The sequence below is a fragment of the Mesoplodon bidens genome (genome assembly GCF_964165515.1).
Source record: "Mesoplodon bidens genome assembly, chromosome: 10".
NCBI classification, from domain to species: Eukaryota; Metazoa; Chordata; class Mammalia; order Artiodactyla; family Ziphiidae; genus Mesoplodon; species Mesoplodon bidens.
Window position 1 is genome coordinate 73908213 of NC_138172.1, and position 18274 is coordinate 73926486.

Genomic DNA, 18274 nt, shown 5'->3' on the forward strand with positions numbered 1-18274 from the left:
CATTCATAGTCTCTAGGAATCAGGAAATACATTGCTATCCCAGATAGTCTTCTCCAGAATTTAAAAGTGAATATTATATTCATATTTGACCAGAATATCTACATCTCCAGCCCCACAACTGCCCTAGAAAGCTCCCTTAGAAGAACACCAGTACATGGAATCTTTTATTAGAAGCCCAGTTACACATAGTGAAATGGTAGGCATTGTGGAAGGAGAATTTCACAGGGCCCATCTCTGTCTTGCTGTAATTTTTGATTGAACATGAACAGGCACAACTGCACACAAATGAGAGGTTTTTTTTAAAAATCAAATCAATAGCTAAGTGGACAAGGAGGTATTCATGTCTTACCTAAGGAGCCTTCCTTCCACTGGCCAGGTAATGGATTCTGTCCAGGAAATTCATTTACAGAGGATAGCGACTTTCTGTAAAATAAGGGAATATTTTTTTCCAAATATTCTTCCAAAAGGGAGAAGGACTGATGAAAAATTGGGTTGAAATCCAATCTATTTGAAACCCATATATAAAATTTGGTCATTCATCCTCTTTATACCCAAATAATTATACCCATAATTATGATTCAAGCCCCTAGCAAACTCGTTGCGATAAATAACCACACGTATCCCCCAATGTGTTTGAGAAGCTTCTCCTTAGTCCACACGTCATGGCTCACCTTTCTCCTGGACCCAGCTCCTTCTGCTGACTGATATTACTAACCATCTCCATCTAGGGGTTAGGGATTCCACTTTTAGTTGTAATTCTTTGCTCCAAGCCTGGGCACCAGCTCTTTCCTAACTTCTCCCAGCCACATTGAGACTGAGATGTAACATTAATAACACCTCCTGGAGGGAATTCCCTGGCAGTCCAGTGGCTAGGACCATTGCGCTTCCATTGCAGGGGGCACAGGTTCGATTCCTGGTTGGTGAACTAAGATCCTGCAAGCCACTTGACACAGCCAATAAACAAACAAACAAACAAACAAACAAATAAATGGTTTTTTAAAAAATAACACCTACTGGAGGTCGAGAATAATAGGCAGGTGTACTACTCAAGAACAACTTATAATTACTTCCTAAGCCTAAGCAAGTCCATGGCCATTCTCCTGGCCTGCTCCAAGCAGCTCACACTCTACCATGGAAGTGGCCAAGTCTTTCCTTTCTATGAAGAATGGTTGCTCCCACCATCGATCACCATGTAAATAGGTTCATTTTCAGTCGGAATATAAATAATGGAAGAAGACCCTTGAATGAGAGAGAAAGAGGAAATTTCATTTTCCTTCTGGGGAACTAGAGACCAGTTTTTCCAGGACTTGGAAATGTGGAAAGACCTAGAATGCCAGCTATCTTAATACCAACCTGAGGAGAGGCCAAGTCACAAATAAGTTCAGGGTCAAGAGAAATGCAGGGAAACAGAGCTAGATATACTGGATTGGATCAATCTTAAACCTGTCCTACCTCTGGAAGTTCAGTGATGAGAGCCAATACGTTTCCTGACAATCCAAGTCAAACTGAATTAGGGTTATTTTTGATATTGGAAAGAAAAGGCACTCTGCTATATTTCCATATTCCTAAATAAGCTTCTACTGCCATTTCTTGGTTTATCAATGTTTGACATTATCTATTTAACCTGTCCTATGATAGATGAAAAACTCAGCTCATTTTCCAACACCTCCTCTACCTCCCCCTTTAGTTGCTCTATACCTTTATAACTATAAATAACATCCTAACACCTTTAGTTTTCGTTTCGTCAACTCTCTTTTTATAGAATTAAGATATTAGCTCCCCAACAAATCCACTCAGTAATTCTACACTTCACTTTGTATCTTCTGTCATCCACACTTGATTTTTGCATTATCAAGTTTATAACTAGGTCTCCTAAGCTTTACTGATAGGTTGGTTATGAACAACTAAAAATCAATTAAAATTCTTTGCTCTTGGCAATAAATGCATTATAATTACAGAGTCAGATACTGTTCAATAGTAGCATTGTCTATCTCCTCTCATTTTAACTCCTGGAAGTCTCTAAAAACTTGACCTGCTGTATAGCTGAGAAATACATATATATATATATATATATATATATATATATATATATATATATATATACACACACACACACATATATATATATTTACATATATATACATTTGGGGAGAGACAGAGACAAAGACAGAGAGACAGACAGACAGACATTCAGAAGGGTAGCGATGATGTGACTGTAAAAGAGCAAGTGTATGGTCTGCTTGGGAGCTATATTCTATACATAAATGAGAAAAATTTTACTATGGCATGAATATTTGGGGCATAAAATCCTTGTGAAAATTAAATACTCACATATGTAACATATATATACATCATTCACACACACCTGTGTAGAGTGAGAGAAAGAGGGCCAAAAAAACCCACCTCTTTACATTACTGTGACTATGAAAATATTGTTCATTACAGAAGCAGTGACCATTAGATTTCCTTTCTTACTGCTTTTTGTTTCTCCTGGAATTTCTATCTGCATTTATTTTATCCTATACTATTTATAATTTTTTATGAATAATCTAAGAAAATTTTCCACATCGCTATTTAAAGTTTTCCAATAGTTATCTTTTTCAAAACTTTCTCTATGCATTTGCGTGTGTGTGTGTGTGTAAAGAGAGTTTTATTTTGTAGGTTTGTTTTATGTTTTATTACACTGTACACGTGGTTCTTTGACTTGTTTTTTTTTTTTTTTTTTGGCCTTGTGGCATGTGGGACCTTAGTCCCCCCACCAGGGATTGAACCCTGTGCCCCCTGTATTGGGAGAGTGGGGTCTTAACCACTGGACCACCAGGGAAGTCCCTTGATTTTGCTTTTTTAACTAACTTCTTTTAATTCTCACCTAAGAACTGGTATGGTTGTATCAGAGTTTTGTTTATTTGTTTGCTTTGTTTTTCAAAAATTGTTAGACCTCAGTTGTACAAATGGATTGACATGATTTGATTATTCATACATCTTAGTTACAGCCAATTTGCAGTTTTATTCCTTTACCCCCACTCTTCCCCCTTCACCATAGACATCTCTCAGATATTTAATGTGTGTCTTTCTAATCCACCTGCCATATTTTTCTTTGATAACATACAGCATTATTTTGTGAGCTTAGAAAAGACAGTCTCTTCAATAAGTGGTGCTGGGAAAACTGGACAGCTACATGTAAAAGAATGAAATTAGAACACTCCCTAACACCATACACAAAAATAAACTCAAAATGGATTAGAGACCTAAATGTTAAGACTGCAAACTATAAAACATTTAGAGGAAAACAAGGAAGAACATTCTTTGACATAAATCACAGCAAGATCTTTTTTGATCCACCTCTTAGAGTAATGGAAATAAAAACAAAAATAAACAAATGGGACCTAAAAAAACTTAAAAGCTTTTGCACAGCAAAGGAAACCATAAACAAGACAAAAAGACAACCCTCAGAATGGGAGAAAATATTTGCAAATGAAGCAACAGACTAAGGATTAATCTCCAAATTATACAAGCAGTTCATGGAGCTCAATATCAAAAAACAAACAACCCAAAAAAAAAAAAAAAAAAAAAAAAAAAAAAAAAACAAACAACCCAATCAAAAAATGGGTGGAAGACCTAAATAGACATTTCTCCAAAGAGGACATACAGATGGCCAAGAAGCACATGAAAAGCTGTTCAACATCACTAATTATTAGAGAAATGCAAATCAAAAGTACAATGAGGTATCACCTCACACCAGTTAGAATGGGCATCATCAGAAAATCTACAAACAATAAATGCTGGAGAGAGTGTGGAGAAAAGGGAATCCTCTTGCACTGTTGGTGGCAATGTAAATTGATACAGCCACTATGGAGAACAGTATGGAGGTTCCTTAAAAAACTAAAAATAGAATTACCATATGATCCAGCAACCCCACTCCTGGGCATATACCCAGAGAAAACCATAATTCAAAAAGACACATGCACCCCATTGTTCATTGCAGCACTATTTACAATAGCTAGGTCATGGAAGCAACCTAAATGCCCATCGACAGATGAATGGATAAAGAAGATGTGGTACATATATACAATGGAATATTACTCAGCCATAAAAAGGAACAAAATTGAGTCATTTGTTGAGACGTGGATGGATCTAAAGACTGTCATACAGAGTGAAGTAAGTCAGAAAGAGAAAAACAAATATCGTATATTAACGCATGTATGTGGAACCTAGAATAATGGTACAGATGAACCGGTTTGCAGGGCAGAAGTTGAGACACAGATGTAGAGAACAAACGTATGGATACCAAGGGGGGAAAACCGCGGTGGGGTGGGGATGGTGGTGTGCTAAATTGGGCGATTGGGATTGACATGTATACACTGAAGTGTATAAAATTGATGACTAATAAGAACCTGCAGTATAAAAAAACAAACAAACAAAAAAGCAACTAATACTAAACTTTCTTTGGGTTATTTGTATGGAAATATGTTAATATAAATGTTTCAGACATTACATGAAATTTCTAAAACTCTTATATGTTCTCGTATAATGTTATAAGTCATAATTCTAGTTATTACTTTAAAATGTATATCTCAGAAATAAGTAAATTTCCTTGTCAATTGCATTATTATGAACTTTCATCAAATCTTTAACCGTGGTCATTTTTAAGTCTTTTGTCATTTACAGACAGTTCTGGGTGTACTCTGATGCTTTTGCAAAAATGTTCCTATAAAAGGGTTTCATCTTCAAGGAATGCATGGAAAAGACTCTGACGAGTACAGGTTTTTGGTAACTGAGTATACTGCTGAACTGAATGAATAAGCATTTTCAGAACTCTAATGGAAAACTGATGAATTCGTAAAAGTGCTAACAAAAGATCAAGATGAAAAAAAAATTAATTACATGGGACTGAGTGAACTGATGAGGATGATTATAATTTTTGTGACTTTCTGTTTGAATTAAAAAAAAAATCCCACAAGGACTCAGAGGCAAAAAATATACAAATCAATTTTCACTGCAAAGTAAAGGAGCTGTTACAGTGGAGGATTACTGGACTGAATATCAACATTATGACATAGAAAAAAATATATATATATATGTGTCATCTTGGGCATGTTTCTTAACTTCTTGTCTCATATGTAAAATGGGATAGTAGTAGTAAAGTTGGGAAATTATGTGAGATAGTATATGTAATCTAGAGCACTTAGAATGGTATATGGTTCAACCAAAGACTATATATGTGTTTGCTTTCTTCATGGTATTTTATTGCGTATTTGCAATATAATTAATTTAGCTAGTTTCCCATTGGAAAAAACAAAATGGGTAATAATATGCATCTCCAACACTTGGGAGAAATAAGTAATACAGTAGCTGTAAAAGTACCTGGCACTTGGCCCAGCAGATATTTTTTCTCATTACATCTGTTTTTCTTAGCTTCTTGAGTTCTGCAACAAAGTACTGTGTTTCCTATAATTCATCATAGAATATTTATTGAATACTCAAAATACTACTGAATGAGAGAATCTATTCTATGTTAATACCAAAGACAAAAAATGTAAAAAAAAAATTATAACAAAAATGGCTTCTTTCTGTATGACTCTACGACTTGCTTTTATCATGCAAATTACATATGCTATCCATCCACATTGATAAACATGTCTGTTTATTCCTTTTAACTGCTACATAGTAATCTATCATATGATTAGACCACATTTTATCCATTCCTCCATCATTATCATTTAAGTTCTTTTTGACTATTTGCTATCACAAATAGTGATGCAATAAACATTATTGTACATCTCCTTGTGCACATGTACAATCCATAGATCATTTAACAAATTTAAAAAAAATTTATTATTATAGAATAATAATGTCTTAAATTTTTATTATTATAGAATCTCTTTGTCATAAATGCATATATTCTTATAATGTATGCTGTGTAAGTAGCATGCTTACATAAAAGGGTATGCATTTTTAGAATTTTTATATCATTAAATTATCTCTAAAAAGATTATATCAATTTAGATTCCCAACTGAAATTAGGATATCAATTTTCTGCCTATTTGCCTTCACTTGATATAACCAGTATGAAATTCTTGACTACATCATAGTTAACAAATAGTTTCTCATTGTTAAGATTTGCAGGTCCCTGATTAACTGTAAAAGGGACATATCTTTTAATATTTTTATTGGGTTTTTGTTTTACTTCTTTATAGCCATTGACAATTTTTCTACTGAATTGCTTTTTTTTCTTGTTGACTGTCTAACAGATTTGTGACAGTAATTTTTTTTTACTGTATATATGATGAAAATCTTTTCTTGTAGGCTCTTGCTTATTCTTTCACTTTGGTTTTGATGTTGAAGTAATCGAATTTATCAACTTTTCCTGCAAAGCTCTTTGTGCAAGCATGAGTATGTCTTGCTTTAGAGAATTTCTCTACTCCATGGTTTACAAATATTTGTTACAAATATATTTTCTTATATGAGTGTATGTGTGTTTGACTTAGAGGATCTTTCCTTTTCAGTAGTTATATATATATATTTGTCTGTATTTTTATCTAACACTTTTGTAGCTTTGGTTTTTTTTTAATCCATCTGGAATTTAATTCTAAAAGTTGTATGTGGCAAGGATATATACTAAGTTCTTATATAGAGACAGATCTATTTCTATAGTCTCCATTCTGCCTCATTAATCTATTTATCTCTATGCCAAAACCACACCATTTTAATTGCTTTAGTATTATAAAATATTTTGATATTTCTTATGGCAAGTCCTAATATCTGTTTCTAGCAGTATGGTAGACCAGATAACCTTAACAGCTTCTTTCTGAAAGACAAGTAAAAATTCTGGACAAAATAGATCTGTTTTCACTTTTAAGAATAAGTTAGCAATAAAGTTACAAAAAGTTACATAGGCCAAATGGGTGAAAGGAGAAATCCAAGTGCAATGCCAGGTGCCTTAAAGTCATCTTTTATGACCTCAAGTTTCTATTTTGACATCCTCCCAATGTCTAGAGCATGGAAGTCCTCCCAAAGTGAGGGAGATGGATAGGAGACCCATGCACAAAGCTAAAATACCAAAAGATGAGCTAGAAAAATCCAGCGTACAGAAAAGTACAGTAAGAAAACTTACCTGCTTCAATCTTGATGGTGGATGGGAGGGAAAGTAAAAATATCCTCTGAAAATATAGAACCACAGTTAGGCTTCACGTAGGTGCTTAAATTCACATGGCCCGGGACTTCCCTGGTGGTGCAGTGGATAAGAATCCTCCTGCCAATGCAGGGGACACGGCTTCAATCCCTGGTCTGGGAAGATCCCACATGCCCCGGAGCAACTAAGCCCGTGCACCACAACTACTGAGCCTGTGCTCTAGAGCCCGCGTGCCACAACTACTGAAGCCCGTGCACCTAGAGCCCGTGCTCCGCAACAAGAGAAACCACCACAATGAGAAGCCCACACACTGCAACGAAGAGTAGCCCCCGCTCACCACAACTAGAGAAACCCCGTGCGCAGCAACGAAGACCCAACACAGCCAAAAATAAATGAAATTAAATTTAAAAAAAAAATTCACAAGGCCCATGTTTTCTGAGAAATCTCGATCTGATTGTTTATTTCTTAATGGTTCCAGAACAAATATAACATTGATATCAAAACCTGGCAAAGATTGCACAAAGAAAGAAAATTACAGACCAGTCTCACTTATAAATATCAACATAAAAACATTAAATAAAATATTAGCAAGCAGAATCAAGGGGTACGTTTAAAATAATGATCAAGTGTTGTTTATTCCATGAATGAAAAGATGGTTTAATATCAGTGATATTTCTATATTAATATATATGAGGAGAAAAATTATCTCAACTGATGCTAATAAGGATTTGCAAAAAAATAAAAAACGATTCTTGATTTTAAAAAACACCCCATGAAATATAAATGGATGACTTATTTAACATGATTTATTAAGCCAGAAATGAGAAACAATCTTAATGGAGAACAATGGAAGAACTCACGCTAAGGTAAGAAACAAGCTGAAGATGCTCCCTATCACCACTGCTATTTAATATTGTCCTGAAGATATTAAGAAATACAATTAGACAAGAGAAAGTGTAAGAATTGTAAGAGATGGCAAAACTGTCACTATTTTCAGAAGATATGATTATATATTTAAGAGAACCAACTGATAATCTACTACTAATAATAAGAGAATGCAGTAAATTGCAGGTTATAAAATTAATATACAGCAATGAATAGTTTTCTCATATAAAACAATACAATGGAAAAGAAAAGCACATCTGCAACAGCAAATACAACAACAAATAGATAAAATACAAGAATAAACTTAACAAGAAATATACATCTTTATGAGGAAAATTTCAAAATGCTACTGTGGGACACAAAAGTAGAACAGAACAATGGAAATATATGCCTTATTCTTGGCAGAAAAATTCAACATGACAAAAAGTCTGTTCTCTCTGAGTCAATTTATAAATTTAACCTGATCTTAATAAAATTACCAACTGATTTTTTCCCAAGAAATAGATAAGTTTTTTCTAAATTCATTCCAAAAAATAAATAAGCAAGAGTAACCAAAAAAACTTGAAAAATGAAGAACAATGTGCTGGAGCTATCCCAAATGGATATTAAAACATGCTAACAGGTCCCAATAATTGTGCATGACTAAACAGGCTAAAGGAGGAGAATTTAAGTTGCAGAAATAGAGCCAAATACATACAAAAATTTAGTATATGAAAAGATGGTAACTCAAATCAGAGTGGCAAGAAAAAAGTTTCAAATAAATGTTGAGACAACCGAGTAGCCACCTGGAAAAAATAAAGTTGAAACTATTCCTCTCATCATGTACCAGGAAAAAGGCAACTATCTTTAAAATCTTGATGTTGAAAAATGAAACTATAAAAATATCAGAAGAAAACATGAGTAACTTCTTTACAAGCTAACTATGACTCAAAATGCAGAAGACACACACAAAAAATAGCAATTTTTACTACATAGAACTTTTTAAAGTACATGGAAAAATATGCCAAAGCAATGTTGAAAGACAAATGATAAATTGGGAAAGATATATTTGCAACCTGCATCTTAGACAAAGTGCTAATTATCCAAATATATGAAGAATTACAATAAATCAATACAAAAAAGACCAATAATGATCAGTCTTTTTAAAGAAAAATGAGCAAAGTACATGAACTGAAAGTTCATAGAAAAAGAGATACAAATGGCCCTTACGCATATAAAAAGAAAGTAAACTTTCTTCAAGTCATAATATGAAAAAAGCAAATTGAAACTAAACTGAGATAACTATTAAATTAGGAAAAACCCAAAAGTTAAGCAGCAGTTTCTGTTAGCAAGGCTTTGGGGAATCAGGTAATCTCAACCATTGCCAGTGGGAATGAAAAGTGACACAACCATAATAGGAAGCGATTGGCAATATTTCCCAAATTTGCAATACATTTACCCTTTGACCTGACATTTCCACTTCTGGAGATTTTATACGTTTCCTTCCACACTGACAAAATGATGCATGTACAGGATAATTCATCATTGCTTCATTGTCTACAGTAGAAAAAGATCAGAGACAACCAAATGCCCATCAATAAGGAACTTGTTAAACTATGCTCTGTTCACACACAAGAACACAATACTACTAAGGTCATAACACTTCCTTTGCAACACCATTAAATTAAAGTTCAGCAGTCCAATGTCACGTGGGTTAGACATATATTTAAATTTCCTCACACATTCTGATTTTGGAAATCTGACATCTTCTCTAAATAGTTGCACGTATATTTCAACTTTCACTTTCTCCAGTAACGATACATGAATCGCCTTCACACATACTAAGGGTAGCCCCTCTTTGCCCCCTGGAAGAAATTTAGTAACTGTCTCATATATACAATAGAGCTCATAGCCCAGGAATTCTGAATTCATGTGCTATGAAAATTAAATGAGAAAGCACATGTGAAAGCATTCCTTGGCACTTAGCAGGCTCACAACAAGTAGATGTTGTGAGTTGGACATATCTCTACATATGGATGGCATCTAAGGTTCATTTTTTTTTAAAATGCAAATTAAATTACCAAATGCATTTGTTTTCAAAGGCATATATATATAGTCACATATATATAATTATCTATATATATAGATATATCATTATCTACATATCTGTATATATAATTGGCCTGCCAGACTGTGAGTCTGTATTTCCATTTCTCAGGTGAGACAGTGTAAGCTCTAGGAAACCAGCAGTGACTTACACTCTATACTCTGAGTCCTACCCTACCAGAGGGCTTTATGCTCCATGTGGCTTCTTTCTATACCCATGATGATGTTCATAGCTGGCCTTGGCGTATGGGAGTGAACCTCCAGGGCCCTTGGGGAAAATGAAGTTGTTCCCCCTCCCTCCTCCCATGTTACATATCACAGTTAGGCTCACTCAGCTCCGTTCCAACTCCCTTGTAATATACTTCACTAAGTACTTCAGATAAAAAAAGATAGACTATGTATTTCCTAGACTCCTTGACAGTGAGAGTTCTGAGTCCATCAAGGAAACACACCTGGGGATTTGGAAGGCAGAAATAAGGTACAGGCCACGCTTCTGCTGTTTTCTGTTATTTCTGTTGGCACACATGAAAATAGAGATGGGTTGGGTTCTTCTGTGACAGCAGTGGCAGGAGTCCCAGTGTCTGTTTCTTAGCTCTGTGGGTGTCAGGAGCAATGTGGTCCTAGCACTTCCTGATCCCCCAACTTACTAGTATTGACAGAAGTAACAGCTCCCTTTGTGGGCCACTTCCACCATCTTGTTCTAGGGGTCATTCTTGGAAGCTCAACCTAGGGATCTTCTGATAACCCTTCAAACAATTTTGTAAGCATATAATTCCCTTATTAAAGGGTTGTTGAAATTAGCCAGAGTGGTTTCTGCTATTTGCAGATGGACCCTGATTGATAGACCCTATAAATGCCCCTTCCTCTCACACCCCCACCTTCCCCCAAGGCTGTGGGTGGAAAAGGTATTCCATTTGTTTGAGTGTTTTAATCCTATAAGCTTACAAAACATGGGAATATATAACCCACTGTAGGATATTCTCAACCAATTATAGGTCAGAACAATAAATGTAGAAAATTTCTCCTGGTAAAATATACTGAATGTGTGGAGAGAAAAGAAAGAGAAAGAAAGAGAGAAAGAGACAAGGAAGGAAGGAAGGAAGGAGGAAAGAAAGAAAGAAAGAAAGGGAAAGAGGGGAAGGAAGGAAGGAAGGAAGGGGGAAACAAAGAAAGAAAGGGAAAGAGGGAAAGGGAGGAAGGAAGGAAAGAAGGAAGGAAGGGAGGGAGGAAGGGGAAAGGGAAAGAAAGAAAGAAAGAAAGAAGAAAAAGAAAGAAAGAAAGAGAAAGAAAAAGGAAGTAAGGAAGAAAGGAAGGAAACAGGGAGGGAGGGAGGGTGGGAAGAAAGAGAGAGGAAAGAAAACAGGTATATAAGGCAGCTTTGGCGAGTTGACACTGAGCAGGGAGAACCAGATGCTGAACCAGAAGATAAATCTTGCCACCCTCACATTTTTACCCCACAGCTTCCCCTGATGATGATGAGTTTGGTTTTAGGGCAGAGTTGACCATCAGGAAAACCAAATAACTGAGAAAGCGGCTGGAGAAGTCACCCATCCCAACTGGCCTCCTTGCCCGGGTCTGCATTCATGATGCAAATTTTCCAAAATGCTCTGGTTAGCAAATAAAAAGCTGGTTGTGTGATCTAAAGAAAAATCCCTGATACTACGTTTGTACCCATCCCAAGTACTCTTTCAGGAGGAGATTTTTTTTTTATTTCAAAGTAAAATGTAGTTATTTTTATTTAAGGTAGTTCCCCATCTTGAACATATTTACATTTTTCCTTCCCTCATTTACAGCCTATTTCCTGAAAAATGTTGAGAAGATTTAAGAGTCTAATATTTTCCAAGGTCATCTCATGATTCATCAGTTTATTGTTTGTTAAAATATCAGCCTCAAGAAACTGGCTTAAATGGGAATGTTCATCTGGATTTTCTCTTCTGATTTACTTCATGGATGACATGAGAATTAATTAAAAGATTAAAAAGTCAACATTGTGCTGAGTCTCTTGAATAACAAAGAGGCCCTGCAAGAACCAAGTGAGGCTACAACAGGCACCCCTCGTCCTATAATATAGAATCATATATTAATAGAATTTGTAACCAGGAGGAGCCTTAGACCTGTCACCTTATTTCACAAAGGAAGAAGCAAGGCCCTAGAAAAAGGAAATGACTAACTCAGGATCACACCCTCAGCCAGCAGCATAGCTAGGACTAGAGTTCAGGTCTCCTGAGAGTCACCCTCCAGTGCTCTCGCTCTTGCTTATTTTCAAGTGTATCCTTTTCGATCACTCTTCCCTTTCCTGTTCTGCAGCTGTTTCTACTTTAGTAGGAGTCAGACACCTTTCTGATTGTCCCTACTTAGGAGAAGTCAAAGGTCATTTAAGTAGTTGAGAATTTCCTTCTCATCTAGAGCTCCATAGAAGTCAGGACCCTCATCCCCATGGTGCGGAGGAGGAAGATAAAGTTCAGAGATGAAGTTGACTCGGCTGAGGCCACACAGCTAAGGCTCAGACTCAGGCCTCCTAACACCCAAGCCAACGTCCTTCCCAGCACATTATAATAGATGGTCTGGTACCTTCCATGTGCTTTTGTCTTAAGATGCAGATAGTAAGCAGAATTTGGTCTAATTAAAGGCCATCCAAGGGGGATTAATGAAGTACAAAAAGACCTTATTAAAAGGAGTTGTCCTCTACAAGGCAAGCCAATGGCAGTTATCCTTCCAAAATGAACATTAGAAAGATGTTCTTGTGTAATTTTCCAATCATTTAACTTCAAGATTTCTATCTATAGAGTACATGTGGGTCTGCATGTCCTTTTAAGATGGGCTGAATCAAGGATGACTTAGCAGAAAGCTGCTAAAGGTCAACAATCATGAGCTATTACCTTTCTTCATGTATAATTGTTTACCTAATGAAAGTAATATAAGCACATTACAGATCTTTGGAAAATTTAGGAAAGAAAAATATATTCCCATAATTCTACCATCCACCATGTTATTGTTATTATTTTGCATATTTCCTTTCTGTCTTTTTCCTAGAAGTGTTTTACATAGTTTTAAGTGGTCTTGCTCTCGTTTCTGTAGCATACTTACAACTTTGAATCCTGCTTTCCCCTCTGGCATTAGATCATAAATATTTTTCTTGTAATACATTGTCTTCATGAGCATCATGTTTAATGGCTGCAAAGCATTCTACCTCATGAGAAACCCATAAAGTGTCTTTGACCTTTTGCGAGGTCCATGAACATTATTCCAGGGAATTGCAGGGAATGTGGAACATTATTCCACAAAGTTGGCAATAGCATTTGTTTGAATTTCAAAAAGTAAAAAGTAGCTCAAGGGCTTCCCTGGTGGTGCAGTGGTTGAGAGTCCACCTGCCGATGCAGGGGACACGGGTTCGTGCCCCGGGCCGGGAAGATCCCACATGCCGCGGAGCGGCTGGGCCCGTGAGCCATGGCCGCTCAGCCTGCGCGTCCGGAGCCCGTGCTCCGCAACGGGAGAGGCCACAACAGTGAGAGGCCTGCGTACCGCAAAAAAAAAAAAAAATGAAAAAAAATGATTTTATTTATTTTTGGCTGCATTGGGTCTTTGTTGTTGTGCGTGAGCTTTCTCTAATTGTGGCGAGTGGGGGCTACTCTTCATTGCAGTGCGCAGGCTTCTCATTGCAGTGGCTTCTCTTGCTGCAGAGCACGGGCTCTAGGTGCACGGGCTTCAGTAGTTGTGGCTCGCGGGCTCTAGAGCACAGGCTCAGTAGTTGTGGCGGACGGGCTTAGTTGCTCCACTGCATGTAGGATCTTCCTGGGCCAGGGCTCGAATCCGTGTCCCCTGCATTGGCAGGCAGATTCTCAACCACTGCGCCACCAGGGAAGCCCAATCTAAGGAACAGTTAATGGAACTCACAGAAGGTGATTTTAAGGGAAATATAATTAAAATCTTCACAGAGGTGAGAGATAATTGAATCCATGAGACAAAAAGGAAGTTATGAAAAGAACCAAGTAGAGGACTTCCCTGGTGGTGCAGTGGTTAAGAATCCACCTGCCAATGCAGGGCACACGGGTTCAAGACCTAGCCTGGGAAGATCCCACATGCCACAGAGCAACTAAGCCCACTTGCCACAGTTACTGAAGCCTGTACACCTGGAGCCCGTGCTCCGTAGCAAGAGAAGCCACCACAAGGAGAAGCTCACACACCACAACAAAGAGTAGCCCCCGCTCACCACAATTAGAGAAAGCCCACGCGCAGCAACAAAGACCCAACGCAGCCAAAATTAAATTAATTAATTAATTATTTTTAAAAAGTTTTTAAAAAAGAAGATAACTGTTTTTTTTTAAAAAAAGAACCAAGTAGAGACCTTGGAAAAGAAAAGTATTCAGAAGAAGGGGAAATAGCAGAATGAGCTAGAAACAGTAGCTGAGGGATTCTCCCAGAATGTGGTACAAGAAGACAGACTGTATGAAGAAATATTTATAAACATGGAGAAGAGCCAGAGTCTCCCAACCTATTTATACATGTTCTAGAAAAAATAAAAGACATAAATGATAAAGGGGAAGAATAATTCAAAATATAATAAAAGAAAATTTTCCAGAGCTGAATAGACACGAATCTTCAGATTGGGAACAGAATAAGATGAATGAGAGATAACTACACATAAATAAATAGAGGGGTAGGTAGATAAGTAAATAAATAAATTTTTTAAAAAAGAAGAAAGGAAGGACTACATCTAGATATACAGAGTGAAATTTTAGAACAATGGCAATAAAGAGAATTCCTAAAATCATCAAAAGATTTTAAAAAACATTTCTACAAATCAGAATTCTCACTGGAAACATGCTGGATACAAGAAGACAGAAGAAATATATCTTCAAAATTTTGAGAGAAAAATGGTTACAAATCTAGAATTCTATACTCAGCTATTATTCAAATGTGAATGTAAAATAAATATATTTATAGATATTCAAGGGTGCAGAACATTTGCCATCCACAAAGAATTAATAGAGAATGTACTTACCTAGAAAAAAAGGAAAACTAGTAATCCTAGAGAGATACATGAGCAGTATCTTATTAAAGAAATCAGTGAAACTTATTGTAAAATCCATATAAGTTACGGTAACCACTTGAAGAAATAGCAGATACAAGTTCCAGATTTTAAGAACAATAAAATAGGACAAAGAAAAGTCAATCAATCTTACAAAAGACAAAAGGAAACAACAGGGCTTCCCTGGTGGCGCAGTGGTTGAGAGTCCGCCTGCCGATGCAGGGGACACAGGTTCGTGCCCCGGTCCGGGAAGATCCCACATGCCGCGGAGTGGCTAGGCCCGTGAGGCATGGCCGCTGAGCCTGCGCGTCTGGAGCCTGTGCTCCGCAACCGGAGAGGCCACAACAGTGAGAGGCCCATGTACCGCAAAAAAAAAAAAAAAAAAAAAAAGGAAACAACAGAAATCCAGGCTAAGTAGAAAAGGCAAAATATGATGGGAGTTCAGATGTATCAGTATCATTTTGAATGTGATTGGGCTCAGTTCATGGATGAAAAGAGAATCTTATATTGGATTTTTAAAAATCTAGCTATTGCAAGAGACACATCTAAAACTTGTCTAGGGAATTCCCTGGTGGCCCAGTGGTTAGGACTCCCGTGCTTTCACTGCCGAAGGCCCAGGTTGGATACCTGGTCGGGGAACTAAGATCCCACAAGCCATGTGGGGAAAAAAATGATAAAAATCATCTAAGAAAGTTGAAAATAAAGTGACGGAAAAAGATATTCAAATAAAAATTAATAAAAAGAAACTATGCGTGATTATATTTAAAGTAAATAAAATAAAATTCAAGGGAGAGGGCTTCCCTGGTGGCTCAGTGGTTGAGAGTCTGCCTGCCGATCCAGGGGACACGGGTTCATGCCCCAGTCCGGGAAGATCCCACATGTCGCGGAGCTGCTGGGACCGTGAGCCATGGCCGCTGAGCCTGAGCGTCCGGAGCCTGTGCTCCGCAATGGGAGCGGCCACAACAGTGAGAGGCCCGTGTACAAGAAAAAAAAAAAAATTCAAAGAAGAGCGACTTCCCTGGTAGCACAGTGGTTAAGAATCTGCCTGCCAATGCAGGGGACATGGGTTTGATCCCTAGTCCAAGAAGATCCCACATGCCATAGAGCAACTAAGCCTGTGAGCCACAACTACTGAGCTTATGCTCTAGAGCCCGTGAGCCACAACTACTGAAGCCCGCGCACCTAGAGCCCACGCTCTGCAACAAGAGAAGCAGAGAGCCATGGCAATGAGAAGCCTGCACACCACAATGAAGAGTAGCCCCCACTCGCCACAACTAGAGAAAGCCTGTGCACAGCAATGAAGACCCAACACGGCCAAAAATAAATAAAATAAATAAATTAAAAAAGAATTCAATGAAGAGCTGGAAAATGGATCCACCCAGTAGTAGTGAGCACCCCTGAGACCCAAATAGTGGTCTCTAAACATCATTTACCACTAAAAGGAATTAGGGCTCACTTGAGAAAAGGCTGATTCCAGGTCTGGGGCAGGAAAGGTACAAGATGAGTCTGGAACAAACTGTCATATCAGAGATAAGAAAGCCAAAGGCCACAGAGAGTGTCAAAACCACTTAGGAGTCCTCATATAGCTCAATAACAAAAAACAAACAAGCCAGTTGAAAAACGGGCAGAAGACCTAAATAGACTTTTCTCCGAAGAAGACATACAGATGGTCAACAAGTGCATGAAAAGATGCTCAGTACTACTAATTTAGAGAAATGCAAATCAAAACTACAATGAGGTACCACCTCATCCCAGTCAGAATGGCCATGATTAAAGAGTCTGCAAATAATGAATGCTGGGGAGGGTGTGTAAGAAAAGGAACCCTCTTACACTGTTGGTGGGAATATAAATTGGTGCAGCCACTGTGCAAAACAGTATGGAGGGTCCTAAAAAAGCAAAAAGTAGAGTTGCCATATGATCCAGCAATCCCACTCCTGGGCTTATATCCAGACAAAACTAGGATTCAAAAAGATACATGCATCCCTATGTTCATAGCAGCACTATCCACAATAGCCAGGACATGGAAACAACCTAAATGTCCATTGACAGATGAATGGATAAAGAAGATGTGGTACATATATACAATGGAATACTACTCAGCCATAGAAAAGAATGAAATAATGCCATTTGCAGCAACATGGATGGACCTAGAGATTATCATACTAAGTGAAGGAAGTCAGAAAGAGAAAGACAAATACCATATGATATCCCTTATATGTGGAATCTAAAATATGACTCAAATGAACTTGTCTACGAAACAGACTCACAGACATAGAGAACAGACTTGTGGTTGCCAAGGGGGAAAGGGGATGGGGAGGGACGGACCACCCCTGGCCCGCCAGAGAACTCCCTTAGTGTCTTTTTCTAACTTTTAAAAAAATTGTGAGGGAATTCCGTGGCAGTCCAGTAGTTAGGACTCCGTGCTTTCACTGCAGAGGGCCCTGGTTCAATCCCTGGTTGGGGAACTAAGATCTCGCAAGCTGCACAGCACGGCCAGGAAAAAAAGACACTAAGCCTAAGAAGTTTAATGGACAAGTACTAGTGAACTTTCCAAAAAGAGATAATTTCTATGTTATATACATTATTCTAGTGTTGGAAAGGTATCTAACTCGTTTTGTGCATCCAGCAAAGCACTGACGCCAAAACTCAGCAAGATTAACCTCACTTGGAACATAGATGCAAAAATTCTATTTAAATTTCAGCAAGGCAAATACAACAGTGTATCAAGGGAATATATTATGACAAAGGGAGGTTAATTACAGAAGTCCAAGAATCTAATTTTAACTTAGAAAGTTTATGTAATTCACTACATTTACAGATTAAGGCATCTGATGATACCAACAAATGCTGAAAAATAATTGGTAAAATTTAAATCTATTATTGATTTAAAAAAAACCCACAAACCTCTAAGCAGCTAGCTCTAGAAGGGAAATTTCTTATCTTAATAAAACAACTTATGAAAACCTACAGTTATTATAATACTTAGGGGTAATTTTAGAGGTAATCCTATTAAATCAGGAATAAAACAAGGATGCCTGCTTTCATGCTACTATACAGCATTAAACTGGGAGATCTAGTCAGTAAAATGAAATAAGAAAAATGAATGAGAAACCTATAAATGAGGATGTTTTCATCTACAAATT

At 37.3% G+C, this 18274-nt stretch overlaps 1 long non-coding RNA gene across 1 annotated transcript in view; it reads right to left on the minus strand.

The window, feature by feature from the left end:
- Window positions 1-408: 408 nt before the first annotated feature.
- LOC308623140 overlaps window positions 409-18274 on the minus strand; it is a 74612-nt gene continuing 56746 nt past the window's right edge. The window contains exon 4 of the long non-coding RNA XR_014016747.1: window positions 409-423. This is a non-coding gene — a long non-coding RNA (uncharacterized lncRNA). The remainder of the gene's footprint in view (window positions 424-18274) is intronic.